Below are 22557 nucleotides of genomic sequence, written 5' to 3'. Positions count from 1 at the left end.
AGGCATGGGCAGGCAGCAGCTGGGCATGGGACTCATTCGACCAACAGCACCCTCATGTTATCTTTGTCTTTCATTTTGAAACATTTAGATATGTTTTTCCTTTGTAGCATTGAGAAGAGTTTTTCATAGAATATGGACACCAGATATTTGCTCCCCTTTCCTCCAATAGTTCTGTATTTGACAAAGTAGTTTTACAGTCAGGGAAACCTAGAATCTTCTGACACATTGGCAATAAAAAGTAAAATTCCTTTTAATTCATAATGTTTAGTCTTACACAGGCCGGACAAGACCGGCATAGCTCAGGGGAATTATCCCAAGCAGGCTCAGGGCACTCGGGTTCTGAGCAGTCCTGCTGGGATCCCTCCATGGGAGACACATCCCAAAACCTGGGAGAGACTGCATGGGGTGCCCATGGTGAGGAAAGCACAGAGAGGGAGAGCAACGCTCCAGTGTGTCCTTAGTGGACCTGAGCCTGTCCCCTGGGGCTGGGGGAGCTGTCACGGGGCAGGGAGGGCCAGGGCTGGCAGTGGCTGCTCAGGGATGGCTTTGGCCCCTGTCCCTGGCAGCAGCCACTGCCCAAGCAGCTGCGCTGCCCCCGGGCTCTCCTCCCGGCCTGCTGGGCTTTGTTGGCTGGCACAGCCTGTGCCAAGGGCCGGCAAGGTGCCTGCAGGCCCCAGCTCTGGGGGAAACAGAGAACGTCCTGCCCGTATCCACCGTGCTGCCAGCTCAGCAGTGCAGCACAGCACGGGCTCACGCTCCCCATTGCTCCCACAGATGCAGCCGGCACCACAACACGTCTTCCCCATGCCCAGAAGGGCCTCAGAAGTGTCTTCTATATGGGAACAGGCTGCTGGGCAGGGGTAATGGCAGGCCTGCTACTGTTGGACCTTATTCTCATATTGTGCTGTGTCAGAATCTGGTGTTACTGGAAGAAGAAATGGTGAGTGGTCATCTTTCCCTGAAAGAGCTTCTTTTGAAAGTCTAATATAGACAGGAGCCATTCCCACTGAGGTTGCACTGGAGCTGTGGCCAGTCCATGGTTCCCCAAATAACTCTGCTGAGGGTTCTGCTGCTGCCCAGTGCTTCCATTGACCTCTCAATTGCTGGGCCTTGTCCTGGGGGCCCCGCTGGGGCTGCAGCCAGAGCTGGCTCCCACTGAGGCTGCCTGGCCAAGAGCAGCCCCAGGGGCACGGGGCAGAGGCAGAGGGAGGTGGGGAGGAGAAAGAGCAGGGCCGAGGTTGCCCTTGAAAGGCAGAGGCGCTCTGGGGCCCGCTCCTGGCCAGGGACCCTGCCCAGAGCCGTGCCCTGCTGCCCGGGGCCTTGAGGGGCAGCTGTCCAGCTGGGCCCAGCTGTGCCAGCAGCTCCAGCCGTGCTGGGGAGCCTTGCCAGCTCTGGGCCCTGCTGTGCACCAGGCTCCCTGTGTGCCACTGGCAGCTGGGGCCTCAGCCACCTCCTCTCTCCACAGGAGCACCTCTGGAACTTCACAAGACCAGCCAAAGGCCTCAGCCATGGAGAACTGGGCCTGCCGTCATGCATCTCCGTGCCAGTGTCCGTTGTCCGTGCCACAGGTGTATTACCAGCTTATTGCTGGAAATATGCCGCAACCACTGCCTATAACAAAACCATCTCTCCCTGAAGGGACTGGCGTCGCTCTCCATCCAGGACAGGAGGTGCAGCCCTCTAGCCACTTCATGGATTGTTGAAAAAGTTATACTTACTTCTAAAATTTTTAAATGTTTATTAAAAACTTTATTAGAAATATAACAGGACACTGAATAAAGACAATGTTACTGCGCCGGGAGTAGAGGATTTTTCCCACCATGTGCTCATCCACGCAATGGAGGTTTCACCTTTTAACTGTTTTGCTCTTATTAAAGTTCTGTCTATCGACTCCTTCTTTGATGTCCAGTGCTGGAGTTTACTTCCTTACATCTCGATTGGAGGTCAGGTGCTGCTGTCGTAGCAAGGTGACCCTCCTATATGTCCCAAACTCAGGTAACCCCATGAGAACACAACAGGGGGTAAAACATATCTATAAATATATAAAACTTCTCTTAATATATATGCATGATATTTATCCTTTAATTGTGAGAGTCGTATTACTCATCTATCACAGGCTTGAGTCCAGCTTCAGCTCAGGTGTCTGTGTGCTACCACCAGCACTGGCGGAGCTGCTCGTCTGGGCACAGCCAGGCATGGGCAGGCAGCAGCTGGGCATGGGACTCATTCGACCAACAGCACCCTCATGTTATCTTTGTCTTTCATTTTGAAACATTTAGATATGTTTTTCCTTTGTAGCATTGAGAAGAGTTTTTCATAGAATATGGACACCAGATATTTGCTCCCCTTTCCTCCAATAGTTCTGTATTTGACAAAGTAGTTTTACAGTCAGGGAAACCTAGAATCTTCTGACACATTGGCAATAAAAAGTAAAATTCCTTTTAATTCATAATGTTTAGTCTTACACAGGCCGGACAAGACCGGCATAGCTCAGGGGAATTATCCCAAGCAGGCTCAGGGCACTCGGGTTCTGAGCAGTCCTGCTGGGATCCCTCCATGGGAGACACATCCCAAAACCTGGGAGAGACTGCATGGGGTGCCCATGGTGAGGAAAGCACAGAGAGGGAGAGCAACGCTCCAGTGTGTCCTTAGTGGACCTGAGCCTGTCCCCTGGGGCTGGGGGAGCTGTCACGGGGCAGGGAGGGCCAGGGCTGGCAGTGGCTGCTCAGGGATGGCTTTGGCCCCTGTCCCTGGCAGCAGCCACTGCCCAAGCAGCTGCGCTGCCCCCGGGCTCTCCTCCCGGCCTGCTGGGCTTTGTTGGCTGGCACAGCCTGTGCCAAGGGCCGGCAAGGTGCCTGCAGGCCCCAGCTCTGGGGGAAACAGAGAACGTCCTGCCCGTATCCACCGTGCTGCCAGCTCAGCAGTGCAGCACAGCACGGGCTCACGCTCCCCATTGCTCCCACAGATGCAGCCGGCACCACAACACGTCTTCCCCATGCCCAGAAGGGCCTCAGAAGTGTCTTCTATATGGGAACAGGCTGCTGGGCAGGGGTAATGGCAGGCCTGCTACTGTTGGACCTTATTCTCATATTGTGCTGTGTCAGAATCTGGTGTTACTGGAAGAAGAAATGGTGAGTGGTCATCTTTCCCTGAAAGAGCTTCTTTTGAAAGTCTAATATAGACAGGAGCCATTCCCACTGAGGTTGCACTGGAGCTGTGGCCAGTCCATGGTTCCCCAAATAACTCTGCTGAGGGTTCTGCTGCTGCCCAGTGCTTCCATTGGCCTCTCAATTGCTGGGCCTTGTCCTGGGGGCCCCGCTGGGGCTGCAGCCAGAGCTGGCTCCCACTGAGGCTGCCTGGCCAAGAGCAGCCCCAGGGGCACGGGGCAGAGGCAGAGGGAGGTGGGGAGGAGAAAGAGCAGGGCCGAGGTTGCCCTTGAAAGGCAGAGGCGCTCTGGGGCCCGCTCCTGGCCAGGGACCCTGCCCAGAGCCGTGCCCTGCTGCCCGGGGCCTTGAGGGGCAGCTGTCCAGCTGGGCCCAGCTGTGCCAGCAGCTCCAGCCGTGCTGGGGAGCCTTGCCAGCTCTGGGCCCTGCTGTGCACCAGGCTCCCTGTGTGCCACTGGCAGCTGGGGCCTCAGCCACCTCCTCTCTCCACAGGAGCACCTCTGGAACTTCACAAGACCAGCCAAAGGCCTCAGCCATGGAGAACTGGGCCTGCCGTCATGCATCTCCGTGCCAGTGTCCGTTGTCCGTGCCACAGGTGTATTACCAGCTTATTGCTGGAAATATGCCGCAACCACTGCCTATAACAGAACCATCTCTCCCTGAAGGGACTGGCGTCGCTCTCCATCCAGGACAGGAGGTGCAGCCCTCTAGCCACTTCATGGATTGTTGAAAAAGTTATACTTACTTCTAAAATTTTTAAATGTTTATTAAAAACTTTATTAGAAATATAACAGGACACTGAATAAAGACAATGTTACTGCGCCGGGAGTAGAGGATTTTTCCCACCATGTGCTCATCCACGCAATGGAGGTTTCACCTTTTAACTGTTTTGCTCTTATTAAAGTTCTGTCTATCGACTCCTTCTTTGATGTCCAGTGCTGGAGTTTACTTCCTTACATCTCGATTGGAGGTCAGGTGCTGCTGTCGTAGCAAGGTGACCCTCCTATATGTCCCAAACTCAGGTAACCCCATGAGAACACAACAGGGGGTAAAACATATCTATAAATATATAAAACTTCTCTTAATATATATGCATGATATTTATCCTTTAATTGTGAGAGTCGTATTACTCATCTATCACAGGCTTGAGTCCAGCTTCAGCTCAGGTGTCTGTGTGCTACCACCAGCACTGGCGGAGCTGCTCGTCTGGGCACAGCCAGGCATGGGCAGGCAGCAGCTGGGCATGGGACTCATTCGACCAACAGCACCCTCATGTTATCTTTGTCTTTCATTTTGAAACATTTAGATATGTTTTTCCTTTGTAGCATTGAGAAGAGTTTTTCATAGAATATGGACACCAGATATTTGCTCCCCTTTCCTCCAATAGTTCTGTATTTGACAAAGTAGTTTTACAGTCAGGGAAACCTAGAATCTTCTGACACATTGGCAATAAAAAGTAAAATTCCTTTTAATTCATAATGTTTAGTCTTACACAGCCCGGACAAGACCGGCATAGCTCAGGGGAATTATCCCAAGCAGGCTCAGGGCACTCGGGTTCTGAGCAGTCCTGCTGGGATCCCTCCATGGGAGACACATCCCAAAACCTGGGAGAGACTGCATGGGGTGCCCATGGTGAGGAAAGCACAGAGAGGGAGAGCAACGCTCCAGTGTGTCCTTAGTGGACCTGAGCCTGTCCCCTGGGGCTGGGGGAGCTGTCACGGGGCAGGGAGGGCCAGGGCTGGCAGTGGCTGCTCAGGGATGGCTTTGGCCCCTGTCCCTGGCAGCAGCCACTGCCCAAGCAGCTGCGCTGCCCCCCGGGCTCTCCTCCCGGCCTGCTGGGCTTTGTTGGCTGGCACAGCCTGTGCCAAGGGCCGGCAAGGTGCCTGCAGGCCCCAGCTCTGGGGGAAACAGAGAACGTCCTGCCCGTATCCACCGTGCTGCCAGCTCAGCAGTGCAGCACAGCACGGGCTCACGCTCCCCATTGCTCCCACAGATGCAGCCGGCACCACAACACGTCTTCCCCATGCCCAGAAGGGCCTCAGAAGTGTCTTCTATATGGGAACAGGCTGCTGGGCAGGGGTAATGGCAGGCCTGCTACTGTTGGACCTTATTCTCATATTGTGCTGTGTCAGAATCTGGTGTTACTGGAAGAAGAAATGGTGAGTGGTCATCTTTCCCTGAAAGAGCTTCTTTTGAAAGTCTAATATAGACAGGAGCCATTCCCACTGAGGTTGCACTGGAGCTGTGGCCAGTCCATGGTTCCCCAAATAACTCTGCTGAGGGTTCTGCTGCTGCCCAGTGCTTCCATTGGCCTCTCAATTGCTGGGCCTTGTCCTGGGGGCCCCGCTGGGGCTGCAGCCAGAGCTGGCTCCCACTGAGGCTGCCTGGCCAAGAGCAGCCCCAGGGGCACGGGGCAGAGGCAGAGGGAGGTGGGGAGGAGAAAGAGCAGGGCCGAGGTTGCCCTTGAAAGGCAGAGGCGCTCTGGGGCCCGCTCCTGGCCAGGGACCCTGCCCAGAGCCGTGCCCTGCTGGCCGGGGCCTTGAGGGGCAGCTGTCCAGCTGGGCCCAGCTGTGCCAGCAGCTCCAGCCGTGCTGGGGAGCCTTGCCAGCTCTGGGCCCTGCTGTGCACCAGGCTCCCTGTGTGCCACTGGCAGCTGGGGCCTCAGCCACCTCCTCTCTCCACAGGAGCACCTCTGGAACTTCACAAGACCAGCCAAAGGCCTCAGCCATGGAGAACTGGGCCTGCCGTCATGCATCTCCGTGCCAGTGTCCGTTGTCCGTGCCACAGGTGTATTACCAGCTTATTGCTGGAAATATGCCGCAACCACTGCCTATAACAGAACCATCTCTCCCTGAAGGGACTGGCGTCGCTCTCCATCCAGGACAGGAGGTGCAGCCCTCTAGCCACTTCATGGATTGTTGAAAAAGTTATACTTACTTCTAAAATTTTTAAATGTTTATTAAAAACTTTATTAGAAATATAACAGGACACTGAATAAAGACAATGTTACTGCGCCGGGAGTAGAGGATTTTTCCCACCATGTGCTCATCCACGCAATGGAGGTTTCACCTTTTAACTGTTTTGCTCTTATTAAAGTTCTGTCTATCGACTCCTTCTTTGATGTCCAGTGCTGGAGTTTACTTCCTTACATCTCGATTGGAGGTCAGGTGCTGCTGTCGTAGCAAGGTGACCCTCCTATATGTCCCAAACTCAGGTAACCCCATGAGAACACAACAGGGGGTAAAACATATCTATAAATATATAAAACTTCTCTTAATATATATGCATGATATTTATCCTTTAATTGTGAGAGTCGTATTACTCATCTATCACAGGCTTGAGTCCAGCTTCAGCTCAGGTGTCTGTGTGCTACCACCAGCACTGGCGGAGCTGCTCGTCTGGGCACAGCCAGGCATGGGCAGGCAGCAGCTGGGCATGGGACTCATTCGACCAACAGCACCCTCATGTTATCTTTGTCTTTCATTTTGAAACATTTAGATATGTTTTTCCTTTGTAGCATTGAGAAGAGTTTTTCATAGAATATGGACACCAGATATTTGCTCCCCTTTCCTCCAATAGTTCTGTATTTGACAAAGTAGTTTTACAGTCAGGGAAACCTAGAATCTTCTGACACATTGGCAATAAAAAGTAAAATTCCTTTTAATTCATAATGTTTAGTCTTACACAGGCCGGACAAGACCGGCATAGCTCAGGGGAATTATCCCAAGCAGGCTCAGGGCACTCGGGTTCTGAGCAGTCCTGCTGGGATCCCTCCATGGGAGACACATCCCAAAACCTGGGAGAGACTGCATGGGGTGCCCATGGTGAGGAAAGCACAGAGAGGGAGAGCAACGCTCCAGTGTGTCCTTAGTGGACCTGAGCCTGTCCCCTGGGGCTGGGGGAGCTGTCACGGGGCAGGGAGGGCCAGGGCTGGCAGTGGCTGCTCAGGGATGGCTTTGGCCCCTGTCCCTGGCAGCAGCCACTGCCCAAGCAGCTGCGCTGCCCCCGGGCTCTCCTCCCGGCCTGCTGGGCTTTGTTGGCTGGCACAGCCTGTGCCAAGGGCCGGCAAGGTGCCTGCAGGCCCCAGCTCTGGGGGAAACAGAGAACGTCCTGCCCGTATCCACCGTGCTGCCAGCTCAGCAGTGCAGCACAGCACGGGCTCACGCTCCCCATTGCTCCCACAGATGCAGCCGGCACCACAACACGTCTTCCCCATGCCCAGAAGGGCCTCAGAAGTGTCTTCTATATGGGAACAGGCTGCTGGGCAGGGGTAATGGCAGGCCTGCTACTGTTGGACCTTATTCTCATATTGTGCTGTGTCAGAATCTGGTGTTACTGGAAGAAGAAATGGTGAGTGGTCATCTTTCCCTGAAAGAGCTTCTTTTGAAAGTCTAATATAGACAGGAGCCATTCCCACTGAGGTTGCACTGGAGCTGTGGCCAGTCCATGGTTCCCCAAATAACTCTGCTGAGGGTTCTGCTGCTGCCCAGTGCTTCCATTGGCCTCTCAATTGCTGGGCCTTGTCCTGGGGGCCCCGCTGGGGCTGCAGCCAGAGCTGGCTCCCACTGAGGCTGCCTGGCCAAGAGCAGCCCCAGGGGCACGGGGCAGAGGCAGAGGGAGGTGGGGAGGAGAAAGAGCAGGGCCGAGGTTGCCCTTGAAAGGCAGAGGCGCTCTGGGGCCCGCTCCTGGCCAGGGACCCTGCCCAGAGCCGTGCCCTGCTGCCCGGGGCCTTGAGGGGCAGCTGTCCAGCTGGGCCCAGCTGTGCCAGCAGCTCCAGCCGTGCTGGGGAGCCTTGCCAGCTCTGGGCCCTGCTGTGCACCAGGCTCCCTGTGTGCCACTGGCAGCTGGGGCCTCAGCCACCTCCTCTCTCCACAGGAGCACCTCTGGAACTTCACAAGACCAGCCAAAGGCCTCAGCCATGGAGAACTGGGCCTGCCGTCATGCATCTCCGTGCCAGTGTCCGTTGTCCGTGCCACAGGTGTATTACCAGCTTATTGCTGGAAATATGCCGCAACCACTGCCTATAACAGAACCATCTCTCCCTGAAGGGACTGGCGTCGCTCTCCATCCAGGACAGGAGGTGCAGCCCTCTAGCCACTTCATGGATTGTTGAAAAAGTTATACTTACTTCTAAAATTTTTAAATGTTTATTAAAAACTTTATTAGAAATATAACAGGACACTGAATAAAGACAATGTTACTGCGCCGGGAGTAGAGGATTTTTCCCACCATGTGCTCATCCACGCAATGGAGGTTTCACCTTTTAACTGTTTTGCTCTTATTAAAGTTCTGTCTATCGACTCCTTCTTTGATGTCCAGTGCTGGAGTTTACTTCTTTACATCTCGATTGGAGGTCAGGTGCTGCTGTCGTAGCAAGGTGACCCTCCTATATGTCCCAAACTCAGGTAACCCCATGAGAACACAACAGGGGGTAAAACATATCTATAAATATATAAAACTTCTCTTAATATATATGCATGATATTTATCCTTTAATTGTGAGAGTCAACTGTCGCATTACTCATCTATCACAGGCTTGAGTCCAGCTTCAGCTCAGGTGTCTGTGTGCTACCACCAGCACTGGCGGAGCTGCTCGTCTGGGCACAGCCAGGCATGGGCAGGCAGCAGCTGGGCATGGGACTCATTCGACCAACAGCACCCTCATGTTATCTTTGTCTTTCATTTTGAAACATTTAGATATGTTTTTCCTTTGTAGCATTGAGAAGAGTTTTTCATAGAATATGGACACCAGATATTTGCTCCCCTTTCCTCCAATAGTTCTGTATTTGACAAAGTAGTTTTACAGTCAGGGAAACCTAGAATCTTCTGACACATTGGCAATAAAAAGTAAAATTCCTTTTAATTCATAATGTTTAGTCTTACACAGGCCGGACAAGACCGGCATAGCTCAGGGGAATTATCCCAAGCAGGCTCAGGGCACTCGGGTTCTGAGCAGTCCTGCTGGGATCCCTCCATGGGAGACACATCCCAAAACCTGGGAGAGACTGCATGGGGTGCCCATGGTGAGGAAAGCACAGAGAGGGAGAGCAACGCTCCAGTGTGTCCTTAGTGGACCTGAGCCTGTCCCCTGGGGCTGGGGGAGCTGTCACGGGGCAGGGAGGGCCAGGGCTGGCAGTGGCTGCTCAGGGATGGCTTTGGCCCCTGTCCCTGGCAGCAGCCACTGCCCAAGCAGCTGCGCTGCCCCCGGGCTCTCCTCCCGGCCTGCTGGGCTTTGTTGGCTGGCACAGCCTGTGCCAAGGGCCGGCAAGGTGCCTGCAGGCCCCAGCTCTGGGGGAAACAGAGAACGTCCTGCCCGTATCCACCGTGCTGCCAGCTCAGCAGTGCAGCACAGCACGGGCTCACGCTCCCCATTGCTCCCACAGATGCAGCCGGCACCACAACACGTGTTCCTGATGCCCAGAAAGGCCTCGAAAGGGGCTTCTGTAAGGGAGCAGGCTGCTGGCCAAGGTTAATGGCAGGCCTGCTTTTTTCGGAGATTATCATTATTTTATGCTGTGGTCGAATTTGGAGTTACTGGACAAGAAAATGGTGAGTGTTTTCTTCACCTTTCCCAGGAACAGCTTCTTATGAAAATCTAATGCAGAGAGGAAACATTCCCAGAGAGCCTGGGGTGCAGTTGTTGCCAGTCCATGGTTCTCCAAATAACTCTGCTGAGGGTTCTGCTGCTGCCCAGTGCTTCCATTGGCCTCTCCATTGCTGGGCCTTGTCCTGGGGGCCCCGCTGGGGCTGCAGCCAGAGCTGGCTCCCACTGAGGCTGCCTGGCCAAGAGCAGCCCCAGGGGCAGGGGGCAGAGGCACAGCAAGATGGGGAGGAGAAAGAGCAGGGCCGCGATTGCCCTTGAAAGGCAGAGGCGCTCTGGGGCCCGCTCCTGGCCAGGGACCCTGCCCAGAGCCGTGCCCTGCTGCCCGGGGCCTTGAGGGGCAGCTGTCCAGCTGGGCCCAGCTGTGCCAGCAGCTCCAGCCGTGCTGGGGAGCCTTGCCAGCTCTGGGCCCTGCTGTGCAGGAGGCTCCCTGTGTGCCACTGGCAGCTGGGGCCTCAGCCACCTCCTCTCTCCACAGGAGCACCTCTGGACAGCAGTTGAAAGATGGTGGCTGCACCTCACTTCCAGACGGCCTGAGCTGCTCCTCCCACAGTAATAAGGGCCTGGACAGCCCTCTCAACTGTTCTGTGAAGGTGACCCCAGAACAGCCATCTACAAGGAAACCTCCTACTACCCTGTAGATCCCACTGCCGCCTGCTCTCCCCATAGGTCACCCCAGCATGTCTTCATCCCTTTTTTCATCTCCCTGCATCCCATCCCAGCCAATTCTCAAGTTCTTCTGGAGACCCCAGGCCCAGCCGAGCACCCTCCAGCCCCTCCTGAGACCAACACCTCCCTTCCTCTGCCCCTCAGCTCCCTGGCCTTGCCCTCTAAACAACACTGGAGTTAAGCCCTGCTGCCCCACCAGGGTAGGTGACGGCCCCTTCTTCTCTTGCACTACAGAGATGGAGCTGTCACCCCAGTGTCTGGGAGGTAGCAGCAGCAAAGCCCACCCAGCACCAGCACTGGCTGAGCTCCGTGCCCAGGGGCAGCTGGGGATGGCCACGGTCTGGGCAGGCAGGAGCCGGGCAGGGGCTGCTGTGACCAGCGGCAGTGTCTCGATGGGCTGGGGGAGCCCAGGGGTAGGCAGCAGCGTGGGGCTCCTGAGAACAAGCAACCCTATTTTGTCTTTGCTTTTCATTTTTAGAAATTTGACTTTTAAATAAATATTTTAAAATTTATTTACTGTAGAGAGACATCCCTAAATATTTATTCCCGAGTAGTGTAGTAGTTAAGGACTTTACAAAATAGTATTAGAATCCTGAAAAGGCAAACCTATTTTTTCTTCACTTTTAATTTTTAGAAATATTTAGAAATATTTTTTGTAGAGACATATCACCAAAATGTTCATCCCTTTTTCCAGAATACATTTATATTTTTAAAGTAGTTTTACAGTTCTGGATGTTTTTTACACTTTTACAATAAAAAATAAAATGGCATTTCAGTGGTAATCTTTACTCTGCAAAGAACTAAGACACCTTAAGACACCCAGCCTGCTGCAGAGGCAAAGATCTTTTCCCACGGGAACTCTGTACCTAGTCACAACCAAGTGACGTAAAAAGTTTTCCCAGATATTTCCTGGGATTCTTGACCAGCTCACCTCTTAGTCTTCAGAGGCAAACTTTGCACAGTGTGGGAATCTCTTCAAGTCACCATCTTTGTTTGCTTGTGCAAGAACTGCCTCAGTTCCAGAGCAGGGGCTTCTCTCAGCTTCCTGCTGCCCCCGGGCTCTCCTCCCGGCCTGCTGGGCTTTGTTGGCTGGCACAGCCTGTGCCAAGGGCCGGCAAGGTGCCTGCAGGCCCCAGCTCTGGGGGAAACAGAGAACGTCCTGCCTGTATCCACCGTGCTGCCAGCTCAGCAGTGCAGCACAGCACGGGCTCACTCTCCCCACGGATCTTGTAGAGGTTCAAAGCAAGACAGGAACACATGCCCTGATTCCACTTTGATGAATCCCAATGATTTTCTGCTTGCAGGACGGGCACAAGCAGTGCATGATAGGTATAGCAGAGCCTCTGTTCACTGTGTCTCTTGCCATGGCCTCTTTCACAGTTGTATCTTTCTCCCTTCATATGTCCCGCCAAACACCTGAGGGAGAACTGGACCTCTAATCACATGGCACATCTCCATGCCCGTGCCCAATGTCCCTGTGCCAGCTGCTTTAACAGCTTGTTGCTGTGCAGATGCTGCCTCCAGCCAGACAAGGTCCTCTCCCCCTGAAGGCACTGGCCCTGCTCTCTGGCCCCTACTGAAGGTGGGCAGGGCTTGGCCCAGCTCTTCTCTTGCAATACAGAGATGGAGCTGTCACCCCAGTGTCCGGGTGGCAGCAGCAGCAAAGCCCAGCCAGGATCAGCACTGGCTGAGCTCCGTGCCCAGGGGCAGCTGGGGATGGCCACGGTGTGGGCAGGCAGGAGCCAGGCAGGGGCTGCTGTGACCAGTGGCGGGGCCCCGGGGAGGATGGGGCAGCCCATGCTGAGCGTCCCTGGGCTGAGGGACATTTCCTTCCCTGTGACCATCTGGGCCTGGACCTCCTCCAGTGGCATGCCCAGGAAAAGAGGGAAGCCATCAAGAGCCTGTGAGTTACGCAGGGATGGGCTGCAGCTTCCTCCCCCCTTGGTTAGCGGGCGGATTAAAAGAGGCCTCTAGGGTTTGTGGCAAACAGGAGTGGGCAAACAGGGCCCTGGCATGTCTCTGAGGGACAATTCACGAGGCAGTGTGCACAGGCAGGGCAAGCAGGCAGGGTTGCAGGTTTTCTTGCTTGGGAGGTTTACCGTGTCTTGTTTGCAGTGTTTCTGTTGGTTGCTTGGTTTTGGGGTTTCTGGTAGTAGTGGTTTTTACGCAATCGAAAACTGCAGTTAGTACAAGTGCATGTAACTAGATGGAACCCTCCAAAAAGGATGTGTCTGTCCTGGCCCATTCCTGTGCAGAGTGTTTGAGCTCAGCAGTGGTTTCAGGGGGCAGTGCGGAGAAAAGCTGCCTGCGGTGTGAACAGGTGAATGATGTCCTTTCACTGGTGGCCGAGCTTAGGGAGGAAGTTTAAAGACTAAGGAGTATCAGGGAAAGTGAAAGGGAAATAGATTGGTGGAGTTCAGCCCTTCCATCCTTACGGGAGGCCCAGCAAGAGTCACAGGACTCCTATGCTGCACACTGTCAGGCAAGAGAAGAACACCTGGTAGATGAAGGGGAGTGGAAAAATGGTCCCTGAACGGGGAGGTTATGATAAAAATTCCTCCCGACCCCCGTCCCGTAGCCAGGGGCCACTTCAGAATAGGTATGAGCCCCTGGATCTAGAGAGTCAGCCAAATGATTAAGAAGAAAATTGCCTGCCCAGAGAGCCTCCCAGTTATGATTAATCTGTAACATGAATTGCCACCTCTAACATCAAAAAGGAAAGAAAGGTAATCGTGGTGGGTGATTCCCTTCTGAGGGGAACAGAGGGCCCCATGTCAACCGGGCCCACCCCACAGAGAGCTCTGCTGCCTCCCTGGGGCTCAGGTGCAGGATATTCCTCAGGGACTTCCTGGGCTCATTCAGTCCTCTGATTATTATCCACTGCTGAAACTCCAGGCTGGCAGTGATGAGATTGAGGAGTGTCAGGACCATTGAAAGGGACTTTAGGGCACAGGGACAAGTGGTTGATAGGACGAGGACACAGGTAGTCTTTTCCTCAGTCCCTTTGCTGGCTGAAAAAAATGGTGAAAGCAATAGGAGAGCTCGTATCATCAACAAGTGGCTCAAGGGTTGGTGTCATTGGCAGAATTTTGGATTCTGTGATCATGGCGCAGCTTTGATGGCACCTGGCCTGCTGGAACCAGATGGGCTCCATCTCTCTTGTCAGGGCAGAAGGTTTTTAGCCCATGAGCTTGCAGAACTTGTTGAGAGGGCTTTAAACTGGGTTTGAAGAGGGAACAGGATGCAGCTGGGCTGTCTGGAAGCAGGCCCAAGGCTGGTAAGCCTGAGTTAGGGATGAAATCAGCAGCCCAGCTGAGGTGCATGGATACCAGTGCACACAGCATGGGTAACAAACAGCAAGAGCTGGAGGCCATGGTCCAGCAGCAGAGCTGTGATGTCATTGCCATCACAGAAACGTGGTGGGATGCCTCACATGGCTGGATTACTACACTGGATGGCTACAAGCTCTTCAGGAGAGACAGGAAAGGGAGAAGAGATGGAGGCGTGGCTCTTTATATTAGGGAGGCTTTGGACACCATGGATATTGAAACTAATGATGATGAGGTGGAATGCCTATGGGTGAGAATGAGGGGGAAGGCCAACAAGGCTGACATCCTACTGGGAGTCTGTTATCATCCACCCAACCTGGAAGAAGTGGTGGACAACTCATTCTATAAACAGCTAGAGGATGTTTCAGGATCATCAGCCCTTCTTCTTGTAGGCGACTTCAACTTGCCAGACATCTGCTGGGAACTTAATTCAACAGAAAAAAAGCAGCACAGGCAATTTGTAGAGTGTGTGGAGGACAACTGTTGGTTGCAGCTGGTGGGTGAGCCCAGCAGGGGAGGGACTATGTTAGATCTGCTCTTTGCAGATAGAGGTGGGCTGGGGGGACATGTGGTGCCTGGAGGCCGCTTCGGGCATAGTGATCATGAAATGATGGAATTTGTTGCATTGCAAGCTGATCTGTAGTCAGCATTAATCAAGTTCTAAGAAGCAGTCCAGCTCAGCTCCATGAACTAGCCTCTGTGTTTGACTGACAGAAGCTCACATCCAATGGGAACTCTCCTAGGATGCAGACATTGTCTTGGTTCAGAGTCTGGGGGCACACAGATAGACCAATGAGCTGTCTCGGCCCAGGAGATTTGAGTGGGCTAGAAAAGAACACTCCTGATAATAAACAAGGCTGTTTTTCTGAGGAAACATGAGGGGTCTGTTGTGTGTTATGTCTCAGACAGGGGAACACCAATGTATCAAGAATTCTTGGTATTTTGTGAAAACAGGAGGAACATCAAGAAGACTTGTACACATGAATTCCAGAGGCCAGACTTTGGCCTGTTTAGGAGACTTCTTCAGAGAGTTCCTTGGCAAGCAGCCCTTAAAAACAAAGGAGTCCAGGAAGGGTGGGCATGCTTCAAAACAGAGATCTTGAGGGCACAGGAACAGTCTGTCCCTGGCTGCCGAAAGATGAGCCAATGAGGCAAACACCCAGCCTGGATGGGCAAGGAGGTTTTGGAGGAATTTAGGAATAAAAAGAGGACGTATCATCTTTGGAAGGAGGGTCAAGTCTCTCAGGAAGTATTTAGAGGAGCTGCTAGAGCATGTAGGAAAAAAAATTAGGGAGGCCAAAGCTCAGTTTGAACTTAAAATTGTGACTTCTGTAAAGGATAATAAAAAAAAATGTATTTACAAATATATCAATGGGAAAAGGAAGGGTAAGACCAACCTTTGTTCTTTATTAGATGTGGGAGGGAACTTAGCAACTGCCCATGAGGACAAAGAAGAGGCGCTGAACACCTTCTTTGCCTCAGTCTTTAGTAGGAAGACGACTTGTCCTCAGGACAAGTATCCTGCTGGGCTGGTAGATGGTGTCAGGGAGCAGAATGGGCCCCCTGTTAGCCAAGAGGAGGCAGTCAGAGAACTGCTGAGCTGCTTGGATGTTCCTAAATGTATGGGGCCAGATGGGATCCACCCCAGGGTGATGAGGGAACTGGCAGATGAGCTGCTGAAGCCGCTCTCCATCATTTACCAGCAGTCCTGGCTCACTGGTGAGGTTCCAGGTGACTGGAAGCTGCCCAATGTGACGCCCATGTAGAACAAGGGTGGTAAGGAGGATCCTGGTAATTATAGGCCAGTCAGTCTGAGCTCAGTACCCAGTAAGGTGATGGAACAGTTTATACTGAGTGCCATCACGCAGCACTTACAGGATGGCCAGGGTAGCAGACCCAGCCAGCAGGGGTTTAGGAGGGGTAGGTCGTGTCCGACCAACCTGATCTCCTTTCATGAGCAAGTGACCTGCCTGATGGATGCAGGAAAGGCTGTGGATGTGTCTATTTGGACTGCAGAAAGGCCTTTGCACTGTCTTCCACAGCTCACTCCTGGAAAAGCTGCAGCCCAGGGCTGGGAGAGGAACACTCTTTGCTGGGCTCAGAACTGGCTGGATGGCTGGCCCAGAGAGGGGTGCTGAACGGTGCTGCACCCAGCTGGCAGCCAGTCACCAGAGGTGTCCCTGCAGGCTCTGTGCTGGGGCCAGCTCTGCTCAATGCTTTTATTGACAACATGGATGAGGGGATTGAGTTTTTCATTAGCAAATCTGCAGACAACACTAAGCTGGGAGAGTGTGTTGATCTGTCGGAAGGTAGGAGGGCTCTGCAGGGAGACCTGGAATGGTTGGAGGCATGGGCAGAGTCCAGTGGGATGAAGCTCAGTAGGTGCAAGTGCCCAGTGCTGCACTTTGGCCACAAGAAGCACCTGCAGTGTTCTAGGCTGGGGATAGTGTGGCTGGACAGTGGCCAGGCAGAAAGGCACCTGGGGGCACTGGTCACAGCCAGCTGAACATGAGCCAGCAGTGTGGCCTGGTGGCCAAGGAGGCCAATGGCTCCTGGCCTGTGTAAGGAAGAGCGTGGCCAGCAGGAGCAGGGAGGTCATTCTGTCCCTGTTCTTGGCACTGGTGAGGCCGCACCTTGAGTGCTGTGTCCAGTTCTGGGCCATCAGTTTGGGAAGGACATTGAGTCGCTCGAGCACATCCAGAGGGGGCAACGAGGATGGTGAGGGGCTGGGAGCACAAGCCCTGGTGAGGAATGACTGAGGGAGCTGGGGGTGTTTACCCTGGAGAAAAGGAGACTCCGAGGTGACCTTATCACTCCACAGCTCCCTGAAGGGTAGTTGTAGTCAAGGGGGGTTGGCTTCTTTCTCCAGGCAGCACTGACAGAACCAGAGGACACAGTCTCAAGCTGCATCAGGGGAACTGTAGGTTGGATATTAAGAAAATGTTTTCCTCAGAAAGAGTGATAAAGTTCTGGAATGGCCTGCCAGGGGAGGTGATGGAGACACCATCCCTGGATGTGTTTAAAAAAAGACTGAATGTGGCACTGGGTGCCATGGTTTAGTTGTGGTGTTGGGACATGGGTTGGACTGGATGATCTTGAAGGTCTCTTCCAACCTGGTCATGCTGTGAATTCTGTAAGAATTCTGAGCATCTCCAGGGACACAGACTGGCCAGCAATGTCAGTAGGTGAAAAATAAGGTTTTTTGTGAGAAATGGACCTGTGATAATGCAAAACATTTACAATCCGGGCAGTCCATTCATGCGGATGGGCGCACACTCTGGGGGTACAGCTGAGGCCATGAGGTCACAGCAGGGCTCTGGGGTCACAGCAGGCTGAGCTCACAGCAGGCCCTGAGGTCACAGAGGTGCCAGAGGTGCCAGAGCCCCGTGGTTGCACAGCAGCACAAGGAGCCAGCAGTCAGTCCCTGAGCACAACTGTTGCGGCAGCAGCGGCGGTGGCAGCAGCGGTGCTGACCTTGGGACAGCGGTGACAGGACAGCGGTGGCAGCAAGAGCTGCGGGACTGGCAGAGGGCAAGGCACCATGGCCCTTGCTCTGCGCCTCCTACTCCTGCTGCTCCTGGCCGTGGCCCTGCCTGCCAGGGCTGCCCAGGCTGCTCCGCTGCAAGCGCGGCGAGCAGGTGAGCCGGCAGCCTGGCTGCCCTTTCCCGGGACAGCGCTCCCTGCTCCCTGGGAAGCGCTGGGGATGGTTTTGCCCAGGGCTTTAGGGAGGGTTTCCTCTGTGGGAGGGAGAGAGTCCCAATGGGTCCTGGGCAGCCCCATTTCCCTTTCCTCTCCCAGAATTTTACACAGGGCAGGGAAAGAGGGTGGATTGTGGCCAGGAGCCAGCCCAGAGCTCCCCAGGCCTCTGTGCAGCTTTGGCCATGTCCATTCATATCTGGCTCCTATGGCCTTTCCTGATGCCCATTTCCTGTACCCAGCTCCCTGAGGCAGAAGGGGATAAAACGCAGCATGGAAATAGTTATGATTTCTGCTCCCTCTAGATTTGGATGGCCATATAAATTATTTGCAAGAACTGGTGAATGACACTTTAAAGATCTTGGAAAATGCTGGAGGCAAGTTCTGAATTTCTCTTTATCGGATAGAATAATCAGTGTCTATGTGGGAAGAGCTCATTCATGCCACTTTCCTCAAGGTTCTGTCCGGGTTGAAAGACTGAAAAATTTGCCCTGCTCCCTTCTGGAGCCCTGAGGGATCCCACAGGATCGCTGTCAGTGGGAGGAAGGAGAATTTAGCTGTCCATCTTCCTCCTGTGTGCAATGCCAATGTGTCCTTCCATGTGGCTCCATGCAGCCACAGAGAAGAGCAGAGAGGGAAGGGGCCGGGCCCAGGGCTGTGCCCCGGGGCTGAGCCTTGTGGGCAGCCTGAGGATCTCCTGCAGTGCCACAGGAGCTCTTCTGTCCTGCCTTTCTTTGCAGCTGAACCTGCTGGTGAAGGTGGTGCAGCTTCCCAAGCCACGTCCAGGACTGAGGCTCTGGGAGATGCTGAGGGTAGGTCAAGACTTTCCTCCCTGGGAGAGCTGCCAGCTCAGAGCCCAAAGCTGGGCCAGGGGGCATCGCTGCAGGTGCCAGCACAGAACCATGCACGTGTGTGCCCTCGCCCTGCACGATCCCCTCACCGCTCCTGCGGCTCAGTGGTGCCCGTGCAGATCAGCAGAGATGGCAGCAGCCTCTGTGGTTGTTGTGTTACAGGTGTGTCTGCAGGGAGGACTTTTCCAGCTCCTTTGCTGACCCCTACACAGAAGCCTGGCTCCCATGGCAGGGGTGAGTAGTGTGTCCCTGTTGACCCCACAGGCTGAGCCCTGATTTTGTGGGATCCGTTCCGAGGAAATAGAAATATTCCTCTTAAGGTCCCCTGAGAATGGAGAACAAACCCAGAAGGAACAGTAAGTCCCTGGAGGCATCCAAACACATGGAGAAGATGCCGAGTTATCTGGAATGATGCTGTGGAGGATACATTTCCCTCATGCTTCCCCTAGGACTCAGCAGCCAGGGCCTTTGGCTGCACATCTGGACACGCCGTGCCCGGCACAGCGGGAAGGGATCCATGGCAGCCTCACTGCCCCGCTGCTGCTTTCACGCCCTGCAGGGCTGCTTCCCAGCTTGTCCTGGCTGCAGCTTTTGCCCAGCCTATGCAGGAAGGCATTTGGCATCAGCTGACAGGCAGCCCAAAATGCACCACAGGCCTTGCCCACCCTGAGGTCCCCTGCGATTTTGCAGTCTCCAGGCGGATCACTAACGGCGGGTGTTTTGATGAAAGTGGGCCCTGTGCTACCTAGGATGTTTATGTCTTTGACAAGAATTGCCTCTTGAAGATGCCACCCCTCCAGTGGGGATCAGTCTTACCTGATGAGCTGTTGTTTTTCCTTTCTCCACAAGTGGATGGAGAGGCTGTACGGAAGGCGGCGTCTCCTGAAGGAAGCAGTGGCTCCATGCCAGCCTCTGCTGCAGGAAGAGAGGCGATGCCAGGCTCAGGCCCAGGAGGTAATTGCTGTGCCTCTGGGCCTGAGCCCTGCTGAGGCTTGAGCTGCCCTGTCTGCTGCCTGGCAGTGCGGGCACAGCCCAGACAAGACTGGCACAGCCCAGGGGAATTATCCCGATCAGGCTCAGGGCACTCGGGTACTGAGCAGTCCTGCTGGGGTCCCTGCATGGGAGGCAGATCCTGAAACCTAGGAGTGACTGCATTCCCATGGTGGGGAAATGACAGAGCAGGACAGGAAGCCTCCAGTGTGTCCTGAGAGGGCCTGGTTATGTCCTTTCCATTCAGGGAGGAATTTCAGGGGGAAGAGGAATAGAGGGAGAGAAGAAATTAGGAAGGGAGGGAGAGAGGGCAGAGGGAGGGAGGGAGGGAGGGAGGGAGGGAGGGAGGGAGGGAGGGAGGGAGGGAGGGAGGGAGGGAGGGAGGGAGGGAGGGAGGGAGGGAGGGAGGGAGGGAGGGAGGGAGGGAGGGAGGGAGGGAGGGAGGGATGATTGTGGCAGTGCCTGCTGCATTTTTCACTAGTGCTTTAGCAAGAGTTTTAGCTCTGGGAGTGGGAGAGCCCAAATGCACTCCGGGCTGCTCCAGCCACCTCGCCAGGGATGTTACACAGGGCCTGCAAAGAGGATGGGGATTGGCCAGGAGCCTGCCCAGAGCTCCCGAGTCCCCTGTGCAGCTTTGGCCACATCCATTCACATCTGGCTCCCACAACCTTACCCAACCCACTTGCAGTGCCCTGTTATCTGAGGCAGAGGGGGCCACAACACACCAGGGAAATGGTTCTGATCTGTGCTCCCTTCTAGATCGGGATGGCAAATTGCATTATTTGGATGCCCTGCTGGATGATGGTTTAAGACTCTTGAAGAATGCTGGAGGCAAGTTGTCCCTATGCCTTTCTTAACAATATCCTGACAGTGCTGCAGGTGCCAGCACAGAACCATGCACGTGTGTGCCCTCGCCCTGTGCGATCCCCTCACCGCTCCTGCGGCTCAGTGGTGCCCGTGCAGATCAGCAGAGATGGCAGAAGCTTCTGTGGCTGTTGTGTTACAGGTGTGCCTGCAGGGAGGACTTTACCAGGTCCTTTGGTGGATGTTGCACGCAAGCCCAGCTCCCATCGCAGGGGTGAGTAGTGTGTCCCTGCTGACCTCACCAGCTGAGCCCTGCTTTTGTGGGATCTGTTCCTGGGAAATGGAACTCTGTTGCTCTAAGGTCCTCCGAGGGGAAAGAACAAAGCTACAGGTCACAAGAAACCCCATGAGCCACTCAAAATCACGGGACAAATGGTGAAAGAATTACTGCAAGCCGAACAAGGTGGGTGCATTTCCCTCATGCTTCCCCTGGGACTCAGCAGCCAGGGCCTTTGGCTGCACATGTGGACACGCCGTGCCCGGCACAGCGGGAAGGGATCCATGGCAGCCTCGCTGCCCCGCTGCTGCTTTCACGCCCTGCAGGGCTGCTTCCCAGCCTGGCCTGGCTGCAGCTTCTGCCCAGCCTCTGCAGGAAGGCATTTGGCATCAGCTGACAGGCAGCCCAAACTGCACCACTGGCCTGAGATCCCCTGAAATTTCATAGTCTCCAGGATGATCACTAAGGGCGGGTGTTATCATGAAAGTGGGCCCTGGCCTACCCAGAAATTTGTGTGGATTCCTTAACCATGACTTTCACAAGTACTGCCTGCTGAAGATGCCACCTCCCCAATGGGGAACAGCCCCACCTGATCCAGCCATCCGTCTTCCTTTCTCCAGAAGTGGATGGAGAGGCTGGGCAGAAGGCGGCGTTTCCCAAAGGAAGCAGTGGTTCCGTGCCAGCCTCTGCTGTAGGACTGGAGGCGATGCCAGGCACAGGCACAGGAGGTAATTGCTGTGCCTCTGGGTCTGAGCCCTGCTGAGACTTGACCTGCTGTCTCTGCTGCCTGGAAGTGAGGGCACAACCCAGGAGAATTATCCCGAGCAGGCTCAGGGCACTCGGGTACTGAGCAGTCCTGCTGGGGTCCCTCCATGGGAGACATGTCCCGAAACCTGGCAGTGACTGCACGGGGTGCCCATGGTGGGGAAAGGACAGAGAGAGAGATCAAGGCTCCAGTGTGTCCTGAGAGGGCTTGACTCTGTGCCCTTGGGCTGTGGGAGCTGTCCCAGCAGATGGAGGAAGGGTGGCTGGGAGGACAGGCAGGAGAGAGTTTGCGAGGGATACTTGCAACACTACCTACTGCAGTTCTCCCCAGAGATTAAAGGAGCATTTTCCTTGTGTGACTGAGAGAACCCCCACGGGCCCTGGGCTGCTCCAGCCACCTCTCCAGGGATGTTGCACAGGGCCTGCAAAGAGGATAGGGATTGACCATGAGCCTGCCCAGAGCTCCCCAGGCCCCTGAGCAGCTTTGGCCTTGTCCATTCATATCTGGCTCCCATGGCCTTACCCGACCTACATGCAGTGCCCAGTTCCCTGAGGCAGAAGGGGATCCCAGCACATCATGGAAATCCTTCTGATCTTTGCAAACTTCTAGGTTGGGATCAAGACATGGATTATCTGGGAAACCTGCTGGATTATGGCTTGAGACTCATGGGAAATCCTGGAGGCAAGTGCTCAATGTACCTTTCCTGAGAGAATACACAGTGAGCAGGTGGCAAGAGCTCATACATTTGCCCTTTCACTTAAGATCATCTGAAGGTTGATGGAATATGGCAAATTTGCCCTGCTCCTTTCTGGAGCCCTGAGGGATCCCACAGGATCACTGTCAGTGGGAGGAAGGAGAATTTAGCTGTCCATCTTGCTCCCGTGTACAATTCCAGTGTGTCCTTCCATGTGGCTCCATGCAGCCACAGAGAAGAGCAGAGAGGGAAGGGGCCGGGCCCAGGGCTGTGCCCCGGGGCTGGGCCTTGTGGGCAGCCTGAGGATCTCCTGCAGTGCCACAGGAGCTCTTCTGTCCTGCCTTTCATTGCAGCTGAACCTGTTGGTGAAGGTGGTGCAGCTTCCCAAGCCACGTCCAGGACTGAGGCTCGGGGTGATGCTGAGGGTAGGTCAAGACTTTCCTCCCTGGGAGAGCTGCCAGCTCAGAGCCCAAAGCTGGGTCAGGGGGGCATCGCTGCAGGTGCCAGCACAGAACCATGCACGTGTTTGCCCTCGATCTGCGCGATCCCCTCACCGCTCCTGTGGCTCAGGCATGGCAGCTGTTTGGAAACGGGAGAGCCCTGACCCTGCCATGAAAGCCAAGACATTTTCTGAAACGTATCCCCATGTTTAACACACATGACATCCTGAAGATGCCGGCATCCAAATCAGGAACTCTTCCACCTAATCCAACTGTC

The 22557-nt window shown here is 54.5% G+C and overlaps 1 long non-coding RNA gene across 1 annotated transcript; it reads left to right on the top strand.

The window, feature by feature from the left end:
- The first annotated feature begins 20463 nt into the window (after positions 1–20463).
- Positions 20464–21852, top strand: LOC135307292 (uncharacterized). Its single transcript, XR_010367997.1, has 3 exons — positions 20464–20566; positions 21001–21108; positions 21756–21852. It is a non-coding gene; the product is annotated as an uncharacterized LOC135307292 (long non-coding RNA).
- Positions 21853–22557: the final 705 nt, after the last annotated feature.

The sequence above is a fragment of the Passer domesticus genome, chromosome 9, assembly GCF_036417665.1.
Source record: "Passer domesticus isolate bPasDom1 chromosome 9, bPasDom1.hap1, whole genome shotgun sequence".
Classification (NCBI taxonomy): domain Eukaryota; kingdom Metazoa; phylum Chordata; class Aves; order Passeriformes; family Passeridae; genus Passer; species Passer domesticus.
Note: the sequence above shows the minus strand (reverse complement) of the source record. Positions and strands in the feature narration are given on the sequence as shown.